This window comes from Mirounga leonina, unplaced genomic scaffold (genome assembly GCF_011800145.1).
Source record: "Mirounga leonina isolate KUSES-001 unplaced genomic scaffold, KU_Mleo_1.0 Mir_172, whole genome shotgun sequence".
Lineage (NCBI taxonomy): Eukaryota > Metazoa > Chordata > Mammalia > Carnivora > Phocidae > Mirounga > Mirounga leonina.
The window spans coordinates 8,724,226-8,749,916 of record NW_023270442.1 but is presented as its reverse complement, the minus strand read 5'-3'; positions in this window follow the sequence as shown (position 1 = coordinate 8,749,916).

Here is a 25,691-nt window from a genome sequence, read left to right as displayed (position 1 = left end):
CAACACAGACTTTCAGGTCCTAAAATAAGGGAATTCTTCAACTCCTTTATATATCTTAGCTTTCTCATCCAAATTGTGATCACACCATATGCATACTTGTAGAATGCCTTCTCAATCCCTTTGACCACCAGTGACAACAATACTCCCTAAAATTCCCTCATTTTTACTCTGTATTCTCCTAACTGGGGTTTTTGTTAGTTTTCTTGACAAAGTACATTGTTACATCCTGTGGCAGTTACTTTTATGTGTCAGCTAGGCTAGGCTACGGTGCCCAGTTGTTCGTTCAAACCCGGTCTGGATGTTGTTATGAAGGTTATTTTTTTTTAGGTGTGATTAATATTTAAATCAATAGACTTTGAGTAAAGTAAATTATTTTTCATAATATGTTGGAGGGCTTCATCCAATCAATTGAAAGTTTTGAAAGACTGAAGTCTTTGGGAGAGGTAGGAATTCTACCTCTCGATTTTCTTAGAATCCAAGACCACAACAAACTCCTGCCAGGATTTACAGCCTGTGGGCTGCCCTGTAGATTTTGGACTTCTCAGCTCTTGCAATCTTGTGAGCCAATTTGTTTAAATCTCTCTCTCACTTTCTCTATGTGTAAAGGTTGTTTCCCTGGAGAATCCTAATATACATGCTCTTAAACAAAATACTTTTTCTTCGATCAAAGTCCTTTTCTAGATGCGATCCTGTTTCAAACCTCTGTCAGATAGTATTTATTTATTTATTTATTTAATTTTTTTTTTTTTAAGATTTTATTTATTTATTTGAGACAGAGAGAATGAGAGACAGAGAGCATGAGAGGGGGGAGGGTCAGAGGGAGAAGCAGACTCCCTGCTGAACAGGGAGCCCAATGCGGGACTCGATCCCGGGACTCCAGGATCATGACCTGAGCCGAAGGCAGTTGCTTAACCAACTGAGCCACCCAGGCGCCCCGTCTGTCAGATATTGTTTAATCCCCATTTCCTTACTGAATCTTCCCCTTCTCGAAACCACCACCAGAGTATAATGAGAGAGAAGATATTGTCTACCAGAATTTGGGGGTGAATGGGGATTGGAAATGTGTTTTTTGGTTTGTTTGTTTTTTACTGGAAGAAAGTAGAGCAAGCTTATGGATTTCACATTCCAGAGGTTGTCTGTGGTGGGGAGTGGTCAGTTTAGAAAAGGCATGACAGGAGTTGTTAACCAAATAGAACCGAAATGGCCTATGTAGACACCGGCAGAAAGCCCAAGAAGGACTTGGATCCACCTAGAACTATGAAACTGGGTGAAACTGGGACAAATGCGGGGGAGCCAGGTATACTTACATTTATGGGCAAATCAACTCTCAGTGATATTCAGATTTCAGCCCCAATGATTCCTATTCCTGGGACGGAATTGGCAACGAGGACAAAGTGATAGTTTATCAAACTCCTTTTCCTTCTCTTGGTATGAAAAAACAATTTCCCTTACACCCAGTCAGCAAGGTGCAGATGGAGTTCTTTCCTGCATCCGTAGAGCTCTTCCCAAACCCACTAGTGAGGCTGCTGAGGGTGAAGCACAGAGTGGTGATGGAAGCACTTCACATCGATGGGCTCCCAAAATACTATTGCCACCGTATCGAGATTCCAGTCTCTTTCTCATGGAGCCAACCTACAATGGAAGAAAGAAGGAGAAATTAAGCTCCAAAAGTACAGTCCCAGAATTAACACCTGAAGGTAATGATAAATGAAATTCAAGGACAGGCAAATTTGCTCAGGAGAAAGAAGGAAGTTAAAAGGAAGTGAAAGACAAAAACCAGATTCCATTGCTATGAAAACAAAAACATCGCTTTTATGCAACGGTTCTATATGATCCACACAGAAGAGAAATATGTATTCAAGAGCAGATTGGTGGTCAAAACTACACAGGTTGCTCTAATGAAAGAAAAGATCTGCAGAGATTGAACTCTCAGTAAGTGTTGCCTAGTTCACCAGTGGTTAAACTCATTTCTCAATTGTTTGTTTAAGAAACAGGGGGTTGATTAGGCATTTTTATATCCTTCATGATGATAAATGACAACAGTCTGAAGAATCTAGACTTCAGACAGGTAAGATGGGCTTTGTTTCTATTCTCCAACCTTTCCCCATTTTATGCATTTGGGCTGATACCTAATTGCCTTATCTGTCTTAGCTCATGCTACCTTCCTGAGGAAGCCTTCACAACTTCATTCCATCATCTTTTATGATACTTGGGTGTACATGTGTCAAGATTTTTTGAATTAAGTGTTTTAAATATGTGCAAAAAAAAAAAAAAGAAAGAAAAGAAAAGAAAAAGGCCTTAGCAGAATGTATGTATTCTCTTCTAATTTCTAATTATCAAGGGGTTTCTAATAAATATTAGCACAATAAAAGTATAATCTCTTCTTCTCTAGAATCCATAAAAAACACCTAAAGAATGGACAGGACAAAAAAGGGGACACTTTTTTTGGTCCCAATATACCAATTCAATAAATCTAGGAAAATTCCAAATTTCCTGCCATTCAATTGTAATTATCTTCAAGTAGAGAAAATTTTGGATCAAATTTGGTGAGCTTGTCTAGAGGTGATCCAAGCTTAACTGTAAAAGACTAGAAGAAGTATCATGAATTGGACATTTTAAATATGTCTTTTTAGCATTTAAACCCCCCTTCCTACGTGAGGAGATTCTGTACCTTATGTGTCTCAGTGGAAGTCAAAGATCAATTTTCACCGTAGAAGCCAAATACAGAACAAAATCAAAAGAAAACAAAAGAGGCACTCATTTCTGCACATACACCCATCCTTACTCCTTGCAATTAAGCATGATCAATTAAACAAATCTGGCTCAGATTTAGCATAGGGACCTGGGGATTCACAGAAACCCCACCCTGATAATGGTAACAGGGAAGCAACCACTCCCAGGTCCCAGGGATCACTGTGGACATGTTGCCAATGGTGGAATTCAGTGACCAGTGACCAGGGCAACGGCCATGGTTGGGAACAACATAACCTATAATACCTGGGATTTCAGCAGAGGTAGTCTGTGCTCTGTGGCACCATTTTGCCTCCTCTCTCTGGTCCTTGCCTATTTTCTCAGTCTGTTCACCATGGTTTTTTCCAACAATTCTGTGAGCTAATAGATACCTTTTTAAAAATTCATTTTCTGCCCAAATTAGCTAGTAACTTGACATAATCCCATTAATGGTGGCAAAAGCAAAAGATTCCCAGTGTAACCTCAATTGTTTGATGTCATTATTTATTTATTTATTTATTTATTTTTTAAAGATTTTATTTATTTATTTGACAGAGAGAGACAGCGTGAGAGGGAACACAAGCAGGGGGAGTGGGAGAAGGAGAAGCAGGCTTCCCGCTGAGCAGGGAGCCCGATGCGGGGCTTGATCCCAGGACTCTGGGATCATGACCTGAGCCTAAGGCAGACGCTTAACCATCTGAGCCACCCAGTGCCCCTGTTTGATATCATTATTGAACTACTATTGGTCAGTATATCAAAGAAAAAAAACAAAACAAAAAACAAGTATCATTAGAAAGCTTGAAGGCAGGTGGTTGCCAGGGGCTAGAGGGCAGGGATAATGGGGTTTTGTTTAATGGGTTTAGAGTTTCAATTTTGCAAGATGGGAAATATTCTGCAGATTGTGTGAATGTACTTAACACTACTGACCTGTATATTATAAATGGTTAAGATGGTAAATTTTATGTTATATGTATTTTACCACAATCTAAAAAAATGAATTCAAGGGAAAAAAGTTTGATAGGTCAAGTTATCATTATTTGCAGAATATATATATACAACTTAAAATATAAATAACATTACATATGACAAGAGGTAAGAGATCTAATATTAAAGGATAGCCATTCATTGTGAAAATAATGATTGGCTAGATAATATAATGGGAAAAAACTCATTTACAATAATCCCCAAAAGTTTAAATACTAATTAAACATGGTGAAATTATAAAGTAAAACTTAAATAAAGCAAAAGAGTGACTTCATTCTCTATGGTAAAGATAACAATCTTTAAATTATTCTATGAATTCAGAACAATTGTAGAAAAACTACCAGTAGATATAGTTCCTTTTGGAATTTAAGAAAATAATATCAACATTTATTAAAAAACATATATGCAAGATAAATAAGAAAAAAATTAAAAGAAGAAAAATGAAGCATGAGTAGACAATCTACTCTATTTCAAAGCTATGATAAAAAGGGTTAGCACTAGTATAGACATAATCCCGCTGACAATGACAAAAAATAGACTGACCAGAAAAAAAAAAATGTGGGAATTTAGTATGTGGTAAAGATAGCACTTCAAATAAATGGGGAGAGAACATATAATTAAGTAAAAGCTGTTGGGACACATGACTAACCATTTCAGTCATTTCAAAATGGATCAAATATTTACCTGTAAAATATGAGGCCATAAAAATTACTAGATGAACATAAATACTAGAGTCAAAAAAAATAAAGGAAAACATTTTTAAATTTGATTACTATAAATGACAACAGCAAACTAACTTAGAATAACATCAATAAGATAAATTCTCAGGGTGAACTGACAACCTATAATCCATAATCTGCAACACACTTCAGGCAAAGAGACAGAGAGAGAAAGGGGGAGAGACAGAGAAGGAACAGAGGGAGGGACCGAGAAGAGAGAGAGACCTAGAGAAAGCTGGTAGAAACTCTGTGCTATTTGTTTACTGTTCCAGTTTTTGCTTCCTCTTTTGATTAGCATCATCCCAGGGACACTTCCTCACCCTGCAGTGACCGTTTTTCCCATAGCAACTTTTGCAGTCTTCCCAGCACTCACAAACACACCTCATTGCTTCCCCTGAGACACATGCACCAGTCAAGCCGTGTTCCTTGCTCAGCCGGCTGAGTTTCAGGTCTCTGGGGGTGTGGGGGGGGGGCGCTCCCCAAGCTTCTAAATTCAATAATTTCAAATGATTCTCTTTGTCATCCCAGCCCCAAGGATAATAGTTTCTTCCTACAGCTGCTGTCTCTGAAACACTTTTTAACTTTTTACATTTCCAGTTCTTCAATACATACCTAATGAACAATTCTTTTTTTTTTTTTTTTTTAAGATTTTGTTTATTTGAGAGAGAGAGAGCAAGAGAGAGCATGAGCAGGGTGAAGGGCAGAGGGAGAAGCAGACTTCCCACTAAGCAGAGAGCCCAAAGCAGGCTCCACCCCAGGATCATAACGGAGCCTAAGGCAGACACTTAAGGCAGACACTTAACCAACTGAGCCACCCAGGCACCTCCCCTAATGAACAGTTCTTTAGGTTCATTAAAAAAAAACACACACACACAGACTTTGTTGAAATATGATTGACATATAAGAGTTGTACATATTTAGTGCATGCAACTTGATAAGCTGCGAGGTAAGTGTACATCAATGCCATACACATATCTATTACCACCCAGTTTCCTCCTACCCTTTTTTAATTAAATTATTTTATTTTTTTAAGAAGAACTACCCTCTTAGCAAAATTTTAAGTATACCAATAGTATTGTTAACTCTAGGCACTACGTCATACATCGGATCTCTAGGATTTATTCATGTTGCATAACTGAAAATTTGACTAACACCCCTCCATTTCCCCCTCCCTCCAGCTCCTGTTAACCACCCTTCTACTGTATGCTTCTATGAGTTTGATTATTTTGTATTCCTCATATAAGTGGGATCATACAGAGTTTGTTCTTCTGTGTCTGGTTTATTTCACTTACCATGATGTCCTAAAGTTTCATCCATTTGTCACAAATGGTAGGATTTCCTTTTTTTCTAAGGTGGAATAATATTCCATTGTATGTAAATACCACAGTTTCTTTATCCATTTATCCACTGAAGATCATTAGGTTGCTTTTTTGTCCTTGGCTATTGTGAATAATGTTGCAATGAACATGGGGGTGTAGATAACTCTTTAAAGTCCTGAGTTTAGTTCTTTGAGATATCTACCCAGAAGTGGGGTTGCTCAATCATATGTTGGTTCTATTTTAATTATTTGAGGAGCCTCCATATTGTTTTCTATATTGGCTGCACCAATTTATATTCCCACCACCAGTGCGCAAGGGTTTCCTTCTCTCCACATCCTTATCAACTATGTTATTTTTTTATTTTCTTGATAATAGCTATTCTAATACATGTGAGGTGAAATCTCATTGTGGTTTTTTGATTTGCATTTCCCTTATTATTAGTGGTAAACACATTTTCATGGACCTGTTGGCAAGTTGTATATGTTCTTTGGAAAAATGACTATTCAGGTTCTTTGCCCATTTTTAATTAGGTTATTGGTTTCTTTGCTATTGAGTTGTTTGAGTTGCTTGCATATTTTAGGTATGTGGCTTGCAGATCTTTTCTCCCATTTCATGATGTTTCATTTTGCTGGACAGTGCTTTTTAGTTTGAAGAAATCCTGTTTAGTTGGTCACCTGTGCTTTTGGTGTCATATCCAAAAAATTATTGCCAAGCCCAATATCAAGGAAGTTTTCTCTAGGAATTTTCTAGGAATTTCACATTTTCAGGTATTAGATTTAAATCTCTAATCTGTTTTGAGCTTATTTTTGTGTATAGTGTAAGGGTTTAATTTCAATTTTTTTTTCATGTATTTAATTTTTTCCAACACCATTTATTGAAGAGACTATCTTTTCCCCATTGTGTATTCTTGGGACCCTTGTTGAAGATGGGTTGACAGTATATGTGTGGGATTATTTCTGGGCTATCTATTCTGTTCCATTGGTCTAGATGTCTGTTTTTATGGCAGTATGTAGTGTTTTGGTTACTGGATCTTTGTAATGTATTTTAAAATCAGAAAGTGATTAATTATGCTTGAGATAATCAATTATACTCCAGCTTTGTGTTGCCTGAGATTGCTTTGGTTATTCAGGGTATTTTGTGGTTTTATATGAATTTTAGAATGTTATTTTATTTCAATTTTTGTAAAAAATGCCATTGGCATTTGATTGTGATTGAATTGAATTTATAGATCACTTTAGATAGTATTAACCCGATTCTTCATGTTCTTTTTTAGTCTTGCACTGATGACTGTGCATTCAGAGAAGTAGTCACCTCTACTAGTCCTTAAAGACTGGCTTTGAGAAGGAAATACCTTCATCAGTCAGTCTACTTGGAAATTCTTGAGGTCTCTCAAACCTTTTCTCCTAATGCACCTACTCCACCCCTCTTGCACCCTCTTGTCAGGGAAGTCTTGGAATTGTGTGCCTTCTTTCAGTCCCACAGAGCTGTGTCGAGTGCTGAGAGCTGCCCATTCTTTTTCCCAAGGAAAGTGCCCTGAAATGCCAGGGCACTGAGTGCAAGTTGCAGTGCTCTCCATTTTCCCCCAAAGAGGTGTCTCAGTATTGTGCACCTTCTCCTCACCCTGCAAAGCCATGCCAAAGCTGAGAGTCACCTGCCCCTTTCCCCTGGTGCAGTGCTAGGATGATGGACACCTGCCCTACTTTTCTCCCTCCCTCCTGAAAGAGTAGTCTCAGGGTGATGTACCTTCTCCCAATCCTGCAGGACTGAACCAGTTGCTGATATGATATGCCATCTGTAGAGGTGTGCAAGATGCTGCAGAGGTTCTGGGGGTATCAGGGGCCAGCGGGGAAGCGCTAGGGCCCGCTGCCAGGGTCCACAGCTGGGCTAGCTGGCTGAAGAAGTGCACAGTTCTGTTGATATCTGTTCTGTTGATGTGAGCCCACAGCCTTTTCCTTGATCTTAACTGTCCCCAGATGATCCAACCCTGCCAGTTCCCTCAGCATTCTGAGTTAGGAGAGACAGAAGTGGGTCTCTTGAGCAGCAACTGGAAAAGCTGGGGAAACCAGATGCTCACTTTATTTTCTTTCTCCTTTGGGAGAAATTGTGGGTTCCTGAACGTCTCTCTTGGCCCTGAGCTGTAACAGCTTGAGGACAGTTGTTACAAGTAAAATGAAGCTGTTCTTCTTACCTTATTCTTTGTGGCAGATTTCAGACTTTGTGCTCCACAAGAGTGCTGGAATCTCTCACATGGTCTCTGGAGTGCTCATAAAAAATATTTTTGTCTGTGAATGGTTGTTAAATCGGTATTTCCGTGGGGGAGGAGCACTAAGACCTTCTCTTTCACCATCCTGCTGATGTCACTCTTAGGGTTAACTTTTCCTTATTAAAATAAAGGAAGCAGCTTCTTTGTCCTAAGTAGTTTAAGTTCATTCTTTCTTCAGTGTACACTAAAGACAGAGACTCGCCTTTCATTCTTAAAAGGTACATTGTTTTCACTTAGTGTAATAGGGGGTTCACCCACATAACATGCTGTCTGGCGCTACTCTGAGGATGAGAAAATAGGGATGTGGGATTTGTTCCTAGAAACACCAGAATCTCCATTACACTGCCTATTCGACTCAGCCTAGTGCACCCATAACTTCATACTAATTCCTCTAAGTTATCATACTTAAAGCTGCATTTTTAAATAATCATATAAAAACATTGCTTTTGAAATATTTATACCCCTCAATGTGAAGGACAAAGAAATCTATTTAATAGCAAAATGGCTGCTAGCTCTAGCATAAAGAAATGTAAGAGTGTAATTAATATTCAAGTACCTACATGTACAAATCTCAGACATGTTTTGTTAAGACAAAGGGATCTTCCCTGGTCTTTCTTGGATTATTTTCATTTTTATAGTTTAGTTCTGTGCATATGAACTGAGGAGGATGCACTCGTGTAAAACTGGTTGGTGATATAGTTCACTTTTTTTTTTTTTAAAGATTTTATTTATTTGGCAGAGAGAGAAAGAGAGAGCACAAGCAGGGGGAGCAACAAGCAGAGGGAGAGGCAGGCTCCTCGCTGAGCAGGGAGCCCGACGCGGGACTCCATCTCAGGACCCTGGGATCATGACCTGAGCAGAAGGCAGACACTTAACGACTGAGCCACCCAGGCGCCCCTATAGTTCACTTCTAATTGGCTGAAGTACCTACTTGTACAGCTTACTAGTACCTCTTCTGGCTCTGCTTCTGCTGATCCTGTAAGTATCACTTTCATTTTATGATGAATTGCCAGTGGATCTGTCCATAGTTGCTCTGATAGAACACATCTCGTGTTGAGCAACTCTGATACCATGGTCACTTGCTGTCCATGGCCATTTGGTCTCTGCAGATCCCAGGAGCACAACAAAAGCTTTTTTTCAAATGGGAATAGTTTTCTACTGCATATGGAATTCCTATAGAATGCTAGGAGGGTCTATATTTTTATTTTCTTATTGAAACTAGACTCTACAACATATCTTTTTCCACCACAGTTACCTCTAGAGTAATAGAAACTGTCAGGCCATATAAATGTTTGGCAGGGCTGTTTGTCCACCACCTACTGAAGAATCTTTTCTGTTCTGGTCCACTCAAAGCTGTCAGCCTTCCATAAAACGTTTAGAGCGATATGGCATCTCCAAAACTCAAAGGTGTGTAGAAAGCGTTATGCTACTTTTTTAGTGCTGACAGGTGTCAAGACACAATGATTTGCTCTTTTCTTTGAAAGACATATCTTGGCATGCCCAAGATCACCGGACCCTAAAAAGTTCACTGATACAACAGGCTCCTGGAAGGAATGCCCATGTCCTAAAGGCAGGATCTGGATGACACACTAGCGCATCCCCTTGTCTTACTGCTTTCACTGTTGGATTATAGATTCTGTGTGTATCTTATGACCTCTCTACATTAAAGAGAGATTCATTTCTGATTTACCAGGGTATTTACCAAAGCACTTAGAATATATTTTCTTGCACTATGTAGGTACACAATGAAATAATTGATGTACTGAATTAATGTTAAACATCAGTCCAGCCAAACATTTAAATATATAATCATGAGTTGCTCTGTCTTGAGTATATATAAAATGAGAGACTGAGCAGTAAATATGTTACCATAACTAGATAATATATTAAGTAAATGCATAATAATGCTGTAGAAATTGAGACAAAGTTAATTTAACTTTGCTTTCAGTGAATAACTATTTGTTTAACTTGTTGTTTAATTATTATTGTTTAACTTTAACTATTATTTTGTTTAACTATTATTTTTAAATTTTTTTTAATTTCATAATTTATTTGGATTTCCAGAAAAGTTGTGAAAGAGTACAGACAGTTCCGATAGACCCCACACCCAGTTTTCCCTTTTATTAACATATTACATTAGTAGGATATATTTGTCATTATAAAGGAGGCAATGATGATACATTATTATGAACTATAATTCATATTTGATTCTGATTAATTCCTCTTTACCTAAGTCATTTTTTCTGTGCCAGGACCCCATCCAGGATACCACATTATATTTAGTCATGTCTCCTTAAACTCCTCTTGGCTGTGATAGCTCCTCAGATTTCCCTTGATTTTGATGACCTTAACAGTTTTGGTGAGCATTAGTCAAGTATTTTGTAGAATGTCATGTGAATAAGCTTTTGATGTGCTGAAGTGTAAAAATGGATGACCCAAGTGTTGGTTTCCCATTCAACTCTCTCATCAATTTTCATGCTGTCAGAGTGGGGTTTTCCTGTTTGATTCTAGCTGTATTAACATTTCTGGAAATGGTCAGAGTGGATAATGAAATAAAAGCAAACCAGCTGTTACACCGATTTTTTGCAGTCAAAGAGAGTGTTGTAGAGGAATGAAAACTTTCAGTGCTGTGTTCTCAGCCACAGTTGATCAATAAATGTCAGATGATTAAATAAATAAGCATCCCTTTCCTAGCTTCTTAATTTTAAAGCCAAAAAGTTATTCAAATTCTTATTTAAAAGAACCCCCCTCTTTGGTGACAGTAACAAAGTGGAAACATTTTGCAATCCTTGCACAACTAGTCTTGCTTGTAAATTGTCTTCCATATAAAAACGATTACAATATAATAATGTTTTGCAGAAAATATTTCAATCTCTGTCTCCCATTTACCAAACACCTTCTGACAATGTTTATTAGCATATCACCCCTAGCCATTGTTAAAATGTGATTTTTAAAGTCATTAACTTCTTTATATGCAATTTTTAAATATCCTAGTTTCAGCCAAATGAAGAACCATGTGTTTTATAAAATGCTAGCTATTTATTGTCATAAGAAATTTCAGGTGAAGTTCAGTCCTGGAAGACTACTACTCACATGCCTCTCTCTCTAGGGTATAAAACAATGGTGTTTACAAGCAAAGAACTAGTGCCAAATGGGTGTCATTTTGTAAGATTTATTTACAGTATCATAGCCTGTTATGTTGGTCTCTCTGGCAACAGCTAGGTGGGAGAAAGTGATGGATCTTTATACATTCCACCCAGCATTGAATTTAAGCTGACCCAGAGCCCTGAGATTTGTCCACCCAATCATGGTAGAGCAGTTGGAGGTGATGGCCCTACTGAATCGTACCCTACTTATTCAACCTGCTGTGGAGGACCCAGCATCCACATTGACTGGATATACCTGTGAGTGTGCTATGTATGAGTAATGACCTTTATTACCTTAACTCTGTCCATCAGGCAATGTGGCCGCATACCAGAGCTAACACACACATTGTGGTTCATTATTATTACTGTCTCCTAGGGTTGTATAGTACTCAGCCTGCAAGGCCATATACAGAGACTGAAACCATATACTGGTTACCTAGGAATAACCAGGAGGCCTACTCAAGAACACAAGTTTATGTAAAGAAATTTATTTTACAATAGTTGAATATCCGGTAGTGTTCTTAAAGCCCTTACATTTGTGGCAATAAATTAGAAAGTTTAGATGAAATAGGCAGATTCTTAGAAAACACAATTTACCAAAGGTAAGGCAGGAATGAATAAAAATATGATTATTTCTAGATATGTTAAAGAAATTGAGTCCATAGTTTAAAACCTTTGTCCCAAGACAATCCTATGCCAAGATGGCTGTATCAGTGCATTCTTTTAAATACTTAAGGTAAAATATAGCACCAATCCACAGGAATTAAAATTTTCTAAAGAAGAGAAAAAAGAATATACATCCCAATTTGTTTTATGAGTTTTGTGCTTCCCCAAGCCATACAAGGGCATTATGGGAAAGGAAAATTATAAGCCAACCTCTTTTATGAACATGTATAAAAACAGCTGAAACAAAACATAAACAAAACAAATGCAACAATATAAAATGAGCAACAGCTTTCAGTATTAAGTAGTGTTTGTTCAAAGAATGCAAGGTTGGTTTGACATTTGAAAATCAATGAAATTCAATGCATTAACAGAATGAGAGAAGAATCATTTGATAAAATCACAGCTGATAAAATTTTACTCCCATGTATTATAAACTTACATAATAAAACTGGAATAGAAGAAAAAAATTTAATCTGACATATATTTAAAAACAAACTAGCACAAATATACTTACTACTGAAATACTGAAACCTTTATCTAATTAGAAATGAGACAAGGACACCTTCTATCCATTTGTTTTCAGCATTCTTTTGGAACCACTCTTTAGGGACACTTAGAAAGAAAATTAAATAAAAGCTATACAGATGTTAAAGCAGAAACAAAGCTGTCAGTTGTCAACTTTGTTGTTTCATTTTTAAGATTATTTATTTATTTATTTATTTATTTATTTATTTATTTATTTATTTATTTTACAGAAAGAGCACAAGCAGGGGGAGTGGCAGAGGGAGAAGAAGAAGCAGGCTCCCCTCTGAGCAGACAGCCTGATGTGGGGACTCCATCCCAGTACCCTGGGATCATGACCTAAGGCAAAGGCAGACACTTAACTGACAGAGCCACCAGGCACCCTTCAACTTTGTTTTTTATAGGCAACTTTGGTTTTACCTACAAAATCCAAAAGAACCTAATGATTAATTAGAATTAGTGAGTTTAGCGATCTTATACATACAAGGTTAATAAACAAGCATCAGTTTCATGACTACATTGAACTACAGTTGCATCAAGTAATCAAACTATTACTTCATACAGTAAGAAGAACAGGTTTCACAAATATAATTTGAGCAAAAAACTCCAGAGAGAAAACAGTTCAAAACTGTATGATTTCATTTGCAAAATGTTAAAAACAAAAACAAAAACAAAAAACCGTGTAAAACCAGTATATATTGTTAAAGTCAGGACAGTGGTTACATCTGGGCAAGAGAGGAGGGGATACTGCCAGAGGGGATAGAGGAGGCTTTGGAGATGCTCATCACACTTGGTTCTGGGTCATTGAAACACTTTTGTGTTCACTTTGGAAAATCTTCCCAGTTGATCATTTATGATTTGGGTAGTTTTCTGTGTTTGTATTAAAATTCAGATGAAAATGTTTTTGAAATTTACACACACACACGTCTCAGCCCTTTTATTTCTTTTTTTATCTCTTAACTCTTCTCTCTACTTATGCCCAAGGCTACCACTTTCTTATCTCAATATATTAGCTAACGCAATCCTGATAAACCACATCAGATCACTTGGCTCTATTGTTCAAACAATCTAGTGATTTCCTATGCCACTTAAAAACCAAATTTCTTATTATTAGTCAAAAGATCCTCCATGATCTGTCCCCATGCTCTCTGCCCTCATCTCTTCTGACACTGGTCTTGTACCCATTTCTCAAACCCATTTACTGTACTTTACCCTGGAGCCTCTTTCCCCAGATAGCCAAGGCATCCATCCCTCCTCCCTTTCCTTTTTTTACTTAATTCAATTCTTTCAATTCTTTACTTAAATTTTATTTTTTCAGTGAGGCCTCCCTAAAATTCAATACTACAGTGTGAGTACCACATCTACTCCCCAAATTTCCTAATATCCTTTTCTGCTTCTGTTTACCTTTTAGCACTTATGTTTGGTATCCAAAACATACAATGTTTATTTCCATTCTATTCCATAGGAATATAAGCTTTAAAAAGACAGAGATTTTTTTTTTTCCTGTTGTGTTTTTGGCTGTATCTGCAATGCCCCGTATATAGAAATGTTGAAAAAAGCATTAGTTGAATAAAGGAAGAAGCAGGACCAAGATGAGACTAATGTTAAGAATGTTTAGATGGTCACTTCCAGATATTAGGATAAAACACCTGAAATGCTATCTCAGGTGAGAAGCATTCTAGAAACTCAGGCAGGAGTAAAGCCTTAGCTGAATCATTTGTATACTTTTTACTGTTAAAGGAATAAGCCAGCAAAATGGTTTGTCCATAGCTTGTAGCTGCATTAGCTAGAAGGGTGCCTCCTGAAAAGAAATTTGATGACTTAATTTCACTTTTTAATAATAAAAAGGGGGATAATATACAAATTCCTGTTAATCTGGGATTCGAATCTGCTGAATTTGTTTTGAACTTTAAATTAAAATACTCACCAAACAAAACAAAACAAAACAAAAAAAACCTAGCAAAATTACCATACCTTAGAAGTCTGTTTTCTTGGAGCTAAATACTCTTTTCACACATCTGAGAAAAATCCCAAAGTAATTGAATTACTAGAAGGATTTTTAGTATTAAAATGATATTTTTCCAGACTCCAAAATGCCATTTTGACAAGAACTGATAATTTAGCTTGAAAAGTTATTTGCTAAGCAAAATCTTTCAAGAGTGGCAATTTGGATAGGACTGAAGCAGAATTAAGTCGCAACAGGAGTGAGGGGAAATAAGCCAAATAATATGAGATTTCCTGGAATTTGGTTAGGGAGTAGCTGAGAAGCTTGTCTGATTCATTTCCAGTTATAAAAAGGATTTTTGCATTGCCCTTTCATGGCGACTTAAGTTCAAAGAGTTTATTAGGAACTGTCTAAAGGTGTGGGAGAGACCCTCGTTCACACCATAGTTTTCAAGAGCATGAACCCTTCACCATTTCATAACAATTAATTAGATTGTTAGAGCAGGAACTTGGCCTCTGTATGAATACTTTAAATGTAAAGCATTCTTTAGAACAGTAGTTTTTGATCCAAGATGCCAAGAGGCACACTTAGGGGGTTTAAAAAAATAGCTGATGCCCAGTTTTTTACCCCTGTACTCTGATTTTATATTTTCTGAAAGTAGCATCCAGTTATTAGAATTGTTCTAAGTTCTTTTAAAACTTTGAAACTAAAAAGTGATTTTTATTTATTTATTTCAGATTTTTAAGTTGTTCATAGTTTAAAGAAGCACTAGGGATTGAGACCTACTACTTTTATTGGGGTCGTAATTTCATTTCTGAATAAAATACTTGGAACTCTGACGTTAAAGCCAATGTGGTTAATGTACCTGTACATGTCAAGGGCAAAATGGGATAATAAATCTGTTACATTTTAATATAAAATTCAAAAGAATCTAATGTTTTCTCAAACACGTTAGTAATTTTAATACCTGAATACAGATCGTTTCTGTTTATTGACTCTTTTCATGTGATTGTTTTCTGAAACAGTAGATAAGAACATATTGAAGGCAAAGATGATGATTTGCTTTTGTAACAATTTAAACATTTCCTTTGCTCTTCTAACATTATTCACTCTTACTTAACAATGGAATCATTTTATTTACCAGAAACATTACTTGAGTCTCGTCATAAAATTATCATAACTGATTAGGACTAGAATTTAATAAAAAACAACTTGAAAAAGTGGCACAAAAGAGCACACTAGGAACTTGTTTTCATCAGAAATGGAGGATGTAATTGAAGACGTATGCGAGGGAATAAGTCATTCGTAGTGGTATCAGTTACAACTACTTGAGTACCCAAAGCTCTGCACTCTTGAATCATTCCTGGTAAAACGGTTTCATCCTTGTTATTAATTTTCTCATCATGAACACATTACTCAGGGCAAATCTTTCCCTTTAGCCAATGGAAAAACTCTTTAAATAAGAGTCTTAACACCTTTCCATGACATAAGACTCTCTTTTGGAAACTTTATATTTTAGATCCCTTTCATGTCAAAACTTCCAAATGCCAGCTCTTAGGCCATACGGTTAATTAAGGTTCGGAACGTGATTTATTCCTCTATTCTTTGGCGCATATACTTATTCTTCACTTTATGAATGCTTTTTGGGTTGTGAATCTAGTTTCTATCTCTGCCTTGTCTTTCTAAATCCCATTTGAGGATGGATTGAAATCGCTGCTTTTCTCTCTGTGAAGGAAAGGTTGGTATGTAGAGTAAAATATCCTTATTTAATTTGGAATTTGGCCAGACCTCTGGAACTTGTGACCTCGTTTGGATGAAGTGTTCAGGGATTTTTTTTCCCCCTAATCACAAATAGTCATATAGTGCTCTCTTATGAGAGCATAAAGTGCTCTCCTAACATACTAGAGAACTGGCTTAGTGCAAATCTGAATGGGAAATTTCCAAATACAAGGTTATACATATACCATTCTCTAGAGGAGTGAACTTTCCTGTCTAAGTGTGATAATTCACTATAGTTTATAGTATAATTGCTCTAGATTATATATCCCAGGTGCCGGGAGGCAATGGATTCTAGAAGAGTAGGTCTTTTTTTTTTTTTTTTTTTCCTTTCTTTTTTTTCTAACACACATTTGCTGGGACATACAGAATTAAAACAATTCAATTTATAACCAAGACTTATGATCATAAAAATACTATTGAGAGGAAATTCTATATTTTAGTAGAATTCAAGCAACATATTTGTGCTACTGTATACATTTATACTATCTAAATCTTTTTCCAACTTACTTCCCTGAAGAATGGGTCAATACAACACATAATCATAATAATAATGAACACCAGTTTTGCTAGGCACTATTGTAAGTGTTCTGCATATATGACCTCATTCATTCTGTGAAACAATGCTGTAAATAGTTGTATTTATCTGCATTTAAACATGAAAAACAGTTCTTCACAAAGATAAAGCAACTGGCCCAATGTTACACAATTAAAAGTGGGAGACCTGGATTGATGAGTATGACTTATCTGACTCCAAAGTCCATGCACATTTCACAATGGGGTTCTACCCACTATAAATTATGTTCTGTATCTCACATTGCCAAACATTGAGTGCAAAAACTTCTCTAATCCTAGGAGCATGGTACTACCTAGTTAGAGTCTGTTTATAGAACATATAATATATTCCATAGTGGAGAATCCAGTTACTGCCATATGATATATATTCAATATTTGATTGGTTAAACAGTTAATTAACAGCAAAATAAAGTCAATCAGTTTACTTGATTATGATCACCTTCATAGTAACAGAGACAGGACTAGAATCCTGAATCAAGACTTTTAGTCCAGGACTGTATTAGTTTGGATAAGTTTAGCTTGTTACATGAGACTGTAAAGTACTAGCTGAAAAAAAGATATCCTTGTGGTTTTCTGTCATGTCTACACCCAGATAGAGATTTCAGGGCATTCTGGTGTCAGTGACTGGGCTCTTCTATCACCTTGGCTGATCTCTTCTTTGGAAAATCAGGGGTGATGCACATACCATCTGCTGACTCAGTATTACAGATCACAGGATGGGAAAGAGATGAAGTGAGGACACATGCTCTTGCCTTTTAAGAGCATGACCCAGAAATTGAGCATCAACATCATTCACATTCCAAAGGTCAGAAATCTGTCACATGGCAAATCTAAATGCAAGGAAGGCTAGAAAATTTAGGACATTAAAAAAGGTATGAAGGATACAATGGATAGAAGGGCAAACAAGTGTCTCCACTAAAAAGATACTATATCAGGCAATTGTTTCGATATATTATTTTCTGATATTTGTACATTTAATTGTTATCACAGTTCTGGATCATGGCTAGAATACAAAAAAGTCATGACCTAAATTTAGTATTTTCCCCCCTCACCCCCAGTTAATTATCATCATTGACTAACTGATTACCAGGAAGATAAAATGAGGGAAGCATTACTTTTGAGAAACTGATAAAATTTCATGTCCTAATGAAAGACACATTTACCATCTAGCTTCTCTTAGCAGAGTATGAATTTCAAATAAAAATGTAATTATGATGCACACGGTGTATTAGAATTAACAATCATAAAATAAACAGTTTTTGGAAATGTTGTATGTTTACTTTTAAGTGTATAATGCCTTAAGTACATTTCTCAATTTTATTAAGTAAGGGATTTTTTTTTCTGCCTTGTCTGACATGTCATTTTTTCTGAATATTTATTTATATGTTTATTCATTTATTGAACAAAGATTTATTGAGCATTCTTCTAGACCTTGGGAGTTGAGCTGCAAACAACACAAACAAAAATCCTTCTTCTTATGAAGCTTACCAATCCATAAAATAAGTAAGATATATTTTATGCAGAAGGTGGTAGTTGTGAGGAAGAAAAGCAAAGCAGCTAAAGGGAATAGAATAGGGGCATCACTGGTAGAAAAGAGGTTAGAATTTTTAGAATAAATGTCAGGGGAAACCCTCTCTGAGAAGGTAACATTTGAGAGAAGATCTGAAGTAGATGCAGTATTTAGCCGTGTGAATATCCTGGGAAGAAAAAACAGTAGGTTCAGAGCCTGAGGCTGGAGCTGTTGTGTCCCCAGAAGGAAGAGCAGGTGGAAGAGGGAACAGGTGGAAGAGAGAGGAGATGAGATCCAGGAGTGAATGGAGAGCTGGGTCCTGTACATAAGCTACCGTCAGGATTTGTGCTTCTAACATGAGTGGGCTGGAAAACCACTTCGAGCAGAAGAGTCACTTGAGCTCATATTTTTAAAGGTTTATTTTGCCTTTTCTGTTTGGAATGGACTGCAGGAAAGCAAGAATTGAAGAAGAGAGAATACTTAAGGGGCTATAATTCAGCTGAGAGATGATGGCGATTTGTACCAGGGCAGTAGCTGCGAGCATGGTATCATGTCGTCTGATTCAGGATCGATTTTGAAAACAGACCTGAAGGATTTGATGGTAGCAGAGGTGCCAGGCTGTCCTGGCAGTCACCAAGTTTGGAAGAAAGCCTTCAAAGAATTGTATTAGAAGCTAAGGAAAGGTAGTGTCTCACAGAAAAGAACCACAGCACAATAAAACAAGGCAAAACAAAAACCTGAGAATAATCAAGAGTGTAGAGATGCAAAGACCATATTGGTCAGTGTATTTAGTTTTCCTGTCTGGATAAAGTGCTGTTTTGCAGATGATTCAGATTTTTCTGTTTTGTTTAAAGATTTTATTTATTTATTTGTCAGAGAGAGAGAGAGAGAGAGAACACAAAGAGGGAGCGGCAGGCTGAGGGAGAGGCAGGCTCCCCACTGAGCCAGGAGCCCAATGTAGGGCTCAATCCCAGGACCCTGGGATCATGACCTGAGCTAAAGGCAGATGCCCAACTGACTGAGCCTCCCTGGTGTCCCGATGATTCAGGTTTTAATGAGTGTGTGTGTGTGTGTGTGTGTGTGTGTGTGTTACATCTGAGTGATTGGGAGAGAAAGACTAAACATTGAATGTGTAATATTGATAATGATAGACAACTCTGAAAGCAAAGCAGGGAGTGGAGAGGGATGAGATGCAGTTTTAGGAAGGATGGTCAGCAAAGATCAGTGAAGAGCTAACAGTTGAGCTGAGTTCCAAAGGGAGAGAAGGAGCTGTGATGATTCCTGGCTGAGGAAGTGAGCCCTGTCCTGGAGCTCATGTGCCAGGAACACCTGTTGGCTGGAGCTGAGTGAGGCAGCAGATGGAGTCTGAGAGGTAACCTGTGACTACAGCACCACAGAGCCTTGAAGCCAGAGTGAGCACCTTAGGTACTATTCTCTTCAGGACCTGGTGAAAAGCCATCGGAGGATTTATGGCTGGTCGGTATATGATTTGAGGTATGCTGTCAGATAAAAATAAATACAATTAAAAATGCTGAGAAGCATCTTAAAATATGTTGCTATCATTTTATTAAACTCAACTTTAAACTTTTTTTTCATGAAGTTTAAAATCCTCATTAAATACTCAAGGAATAAGCCCTCTGAAGGAATTAGTTTTAGTTATTAGTGAATGTAGATAGTACATTATTACCAAGAGAATATGAAAAAAGAGCTGTAACAAACGTTCAGTTTAATGGTTTTAGATTTTAATAGCTATCTAAGAAGGACAGCTATCATTTGATAGAGCTTGTCATCTGGTCCCAGATTCCTTCTAACCAATTATTTGTTCAAAGTGCAAAAACATTCATTTTAAATGCGAGTACATCAGACAAATACCTGCTGGTGATTGACCCGTACAGTAAAATGAATGACAAATGAAACCCATTATGGAAAAGGTAATTGATCATTTTTCGCTGAAACATGGCCCTTTTCTTCTGTTCTGATAACACACTTCCTAGGGTGTCCATCCCTCAAAATATGCAAGATGTGCACTGTACTTAAATTATCTAGTTGCTTAATGTACAAACAATATTCCTGACACAATTTAAATCCTCTTTTCTCTTAAACATGACAGAACTATGGCAGTGCTATTTGATGAAATGTTTAATCAAATTACTACAGCTTTATATTATCTTAGATATACATAAATTTTTAAAGCTGGTTAGTAGGCCATCCATTAGTATATTTTACCATAATATTGAATGGTAATATTTATGATATTTACCATCATATATTTATGTTAAATAAACATATTTGTGTTAAATAAATATATTATGGTAAATTCCTTTAGAATCAACTTTGGTTTGCTTTATAACTAGTTTAAAATGTTACTTAATTTTCACCATCGGTGACTCAACGGTCAAAACTCAATTTGGACTCTGCCACCTGATCATTTGGTTTCAAAGCATATGGTTCCAATGAATGTCATAGAGGTCCACAGTAGCACAGAAAGGTACATTAAACTCTTGTCAGAAAATAAAACTTTACGCCATCTGTTGTAAAATTCTAGAAAAGGGAAGTAGTATCCTTCAGTGATTTGACTGCTGTAACTTGTATCCTTGTATGAAGATAACCATACATTTTTATCACTGGCTTTGTCTCTCTATAATGGCCTTTACTAGGTTGCAGGGCAATGTTTTGTTTCGTTATATTGTAAGCCAATATGTGGTTTTTTTTTTTTTTTTTTTTTTTAACCACTGAAGAATATAGCAACAGTCTACTGATACAGAATCTATCAGCAAGGATAAAGCACAGTTTTTAAAGAAGATACTATTTTATAGGCAAATTTTGAAAAAAAAGGCTATAGTCAAAATCTGTAAATGATGATGAAGAGGGTGCACTTACATTCCACATGACTTTGTGGGGGAACTGAAGTTATATGAGGAAAGTGGTAAGGTACCCGAAGATCTGGAGCTGTGGAGAACATGAGGAACGAGGTGCAGTATGTGAATGGTTTAGGTTGTAGCAAAGGAAATATTAATATATAATGATGGAAGAATAGCCATCTGGTTATGCAGAATGAGGAGCATGATGGTGCCATCCCTGTAGGACAAGGGGAGTGGAAGAAGAGCTTTCTCTGGAGAAGGAAAAGAAAAATTACCTAATATTTTATGGTTTAAGGATCGTTGCCTTATTGGCCGGCACACTCTTATCTCTGTGGTGAAAGTGGATTTTTCATCTTTGTGTGTAATGAAGTTGAATTTTCCTCTTCAAAAACAATAAATTAGGAAAATGCTTTCTAAAAGCGGAGTTTTATTGTACTAGCTACCTTTCATTCTGCTGTCTTGTTTTCTTTCTTGTGAAATATTTCATATTAGTGGTTTATTTCTACTGACATTATTTTGGGAAAATGTATTCTGTCTTTAATCCCTTAAAATCCTATATCCATCCATATCATTTTGTGGAAATCACACTAACAAAATTCAATATTGATTCTTGAACCCACTGATCTTCAACCTGTCCTTCAAACTCAGTAGATAGGTGTAAAGAAAGCATTTATGAACTTCTTTGACTATGAAATCACAGTGTGCTTATTTAATTCTTACTCTTTATCCAGTCTGTATTTCACTCATTTATGAGATCATAATTCTACTACTTCCAAAAGCCTGGCTAGTCTAGCACTGATTCACTCTTTACCCCCCCAAAAATGCATGGTGACCCTCATATCTGTTTTCAGGACTTTAAATGTGTGTCTCTTCTTTAAAACTCACTGAAACTGGAGTTTCATATTGCAACCTACCTATGGAATATTCCACTTAAATATTAATAAATATGTCTTTTACTTATTTATTAATAAAAAATCTTTCTTACTTGTGCTCACTAAATCTAAATTTGAATACATTATATTCTTCCTCCAAACCACTTGCCATTCCCAACTTTACCATTTCTGTTGATATCATTACTATTTTTCCAATATCCATACTTAAACAGCTAGGCATCATTTTATATCCTTACACCTTCCTTTCTAGCCTCCAATAATATCATATATTTCAGATGTGAAGGCCATATCCTCTTTATTCTGTAATGAATCTGGAAAATATTGATGGATAAATAGTAAATTACATATTTAGAATTAATATTTATTTGTTTTCTTTTTACTTCTGTGACAGCCTAATAATGGCTTCCCTTCCACAGTAAAACCAAGATGAATTTTAGCTGCAATTTTGAGGTTCTTTTCTGATCCAACATTCCTTGTATTTCCAGGCAAGCTCACTAGGCATTGGAATCAATCCAAAATTCTTGGATCATTTTAGTCTCTCATTATTCATGAGATTATGGCATCTTGGGGTCTGTGTGGCAAATAAGAGGGGGTCGTTGCCGAACACATATTCCCATGCAATTTCTTAAATGACACAGATTAATTTCTGTATTCAGGAGATGGAAGTTGCCAAGTCAACCTATGAGGCACTCCAAGTTCAATACCTGACCCCGCTAATTCATAACAGTGTTACTATTTTTAATGTAACAATGCAGGAGTGAGCAGCTTTTAACTGCTGCTTACAGTTTTTACAAGATGACAATCATAAGGGCAGAATAGTTTCTAGATTCCAGGACATTTTTAGTTGGCAAACTTCAATAATGTTTCCTTCTCTCTACCACCACAACTATACCTCCCTCCTACTGTGGTTAAGATATTCAGGTCACTTCTGAATATTAATGGTAGGATTTCTAAATGGAAATCTTTGTTTTGGACTATTAGATTTGATACATTGCCTATCAAGCTATTGGGATACTATTTTTATAAATTTCAGATCCTAAAATTGTAGTTCTTGAAGTATGTTAAGCATTTCCACAGAAGAAAATATGATATATCAATTTGGTCTAATTGCCTCCTTGGGAAATGATGTGACCCCAGAAATTTACAGCTAAAAGAAAGCAAAGGGTGTCATAGGTAACTTGACCCATCAACTGACTTAATTTTCACTGAACAAAACTATAAATAAATTTCACGTTTCATTCTAAATTAGGAAGGGAAATGAATCAGATAATTAAAATAAAGTTGGGTTTGAGAAAATTCAGGAAGTGAGAAACAAATCTATTTCCATTCTTATTGTTATTTGAAACAATATGTTCCTTCCTACTTTGGACTTTTATCACTCTCAAGGAAAAAAAAAAACAACAACAACACACAAAGCCTTTTTATAATTGAAGAATGTAAGACAAATGCATGGCCCATTTGAACATTTTCATAACTATGCCTTTACTTCTGGTCCTGAAATTGGTTCTTGAATGAGGAGTAACTGGTAGAAAGCTGGCCCTTTGGAATTAGAAGAGGCAAAAACTCTTAATCCCAACTTTGTCACAGACATTCTGTGTGGTCTCATTTGCAGAATCCATACTAGATCTGCTTACCTACATCAGACATGGTATTTGAAAATGCTTGAGGGTGTAAAACCCTAATTACCAGAGTTATTATTTTCTAATTAACAAGCCTTTATATTCTTTTCAATTCTCTTTTCTTGATAGAGCAATCATGCTCAAAAAATGTGGAATCTACTTTTTTAAAATGTTTTTTTTCATTAACCTAGCCGCAAGACTATTTCTTCAAAACCATTTTAGTATATAATGAAATCTCTTCAGAATCATGTTCTTTAATTTAATATGACCTCATTCTTCTCTACAGTAACGATTTGTCTCTTAAAATAACAATGGTTCCAGAGAGATCTTTTCATAGGAGTAAACTCAAAAATTTCTGTATCTTTACTAGCTGGCCTTCCTTTTGAACTTTGTGCTGTCCTAAATGGTTCCTGGAGGGAATTATAAAAATAACTCAGGTCCTAATGAGAAAACAAGTCTCCAAAGCATTATTCAGAGATTGTCATCCCCTGGCTTTGTATTTATACGTGACAGAGTTCTATTGTCCAATGTCTTTATTCATGATCTCAAACTGTCTGTTTTAATTTCCAAGAAATGCTAAGCAAAGGAGGGTTCAAATTCAGAAAGAAGTTTTTCCCCCTTCAATGAAAATGAAATTGTAACTGGAAACATGGTTGATTAGATAAACACCACTTGTTTACTTGTGAATTATCTCCAAATGCTGCTGGCTATCCTTTGTTATAAAGATAAAAAGGTATCATTTGGGCAAAGGTTAGTCATAAGAAATTCTCCTAAAACTATGAAACATTACAAATGTTAAGTTTTCTTGTTGGTTTCACATTAAACCTTTTGTTTTTAATGTGATCTTTGCAAAGGATAAGCATATGTCTTGGGAAATAAGTTTTGTGTCATTAGTTTTTACATATATGCTCAACTGAGTCTCCGAATAAAGAAAAGTAAAGTTGCATTGTAATATGGGAAATGAGATTATATTTTTAAACTTTTTTGATATTGAAAGTAAAGAGCATTCTACATTGTTTTAAGAATATTATTTGTCCTGAAGCCAGTTGTTGCAGGAAAGTGTATTTGTCTATTTCAGCAGCTATTAATATCACACTAAAATTCACCGAGACCATGCTGGCCAACATGTTGCTTTTTGAAAGAATTTTAATGGGTAAAATTATAATTTTGAAGGAATTTTAGTGGAAAAAAAGCATACCTCCATGAACATAGCTCTTTGATTTTATAACATTTGAAGAATTGTTCTATTGGTGATTTTTGTTGCTGTGGGCTTGCTCCTTATGCAGGAACCTAATTTTAGTTGCATGCATAGCTTTGGGGGGAAATGTAAGGAAATCATCATGTAGTATATAGTCATTGGTATACAAAGCCATAAGGGGGTATATTGTTATCTGTCCTCATCTTGAATTTGTGGAATTATTACATGGCCTCCAGCATTCAGTGTACTGGAAGGAAAGGCAGTGTAGGTGAACATATTGTCCTCCATATATAGGTTTATACCCATCATGAAATGTACATTATCCAATCTTAAAAAGGTCAAGATTTATTTTAAATGCTATTGAAAGAAAGACCAGAACAGGTTGGTATCTGGCATTGGAACCCGGTTATTTCAGTAAAACTTTCACTCAGTATCTACCCTGTCATAAACATTTCTGGTTACAAGATTCAAAGAAAAGAAAAAAAAAATCACTCCTTTATATAGTGTAGTTTTATCATTTTTATCTGAATATAAAATAATCAGAAGAAACTTCATGTGCATTCACTGAAAATTGAGCTTTCCTTCCTGGGGATGAACTAGAAAGTTCTCAGGCTGCCTGCAACTTACCTGGCCAGATTTTTCACCCTTGGTACACTTCCACAATTTTCTACCTGGGCCCATCGTCTTGACTTGTATTCTGTTTCCACTGTTTCTGCACCTTTAGAAGTTTCTACCAAGGCCCAGTTCAAGTATCACTTCCTCTTTGTAACCTTTTCCGGTCCCAGGTAGTATTTCCCTCCTTTGTTTTCCACACCATTTACCTCACATCTCATTTAGTTTCTGCAACAATGCTTTCTATTTATCTCTTTACCCATTTGATTTGCCCACTATCTTGTGGGCTTTCTAAGAGCTATGACTGTAGCTTACTTATTTATTCATTCATTCATTCATTCATTTATTTATT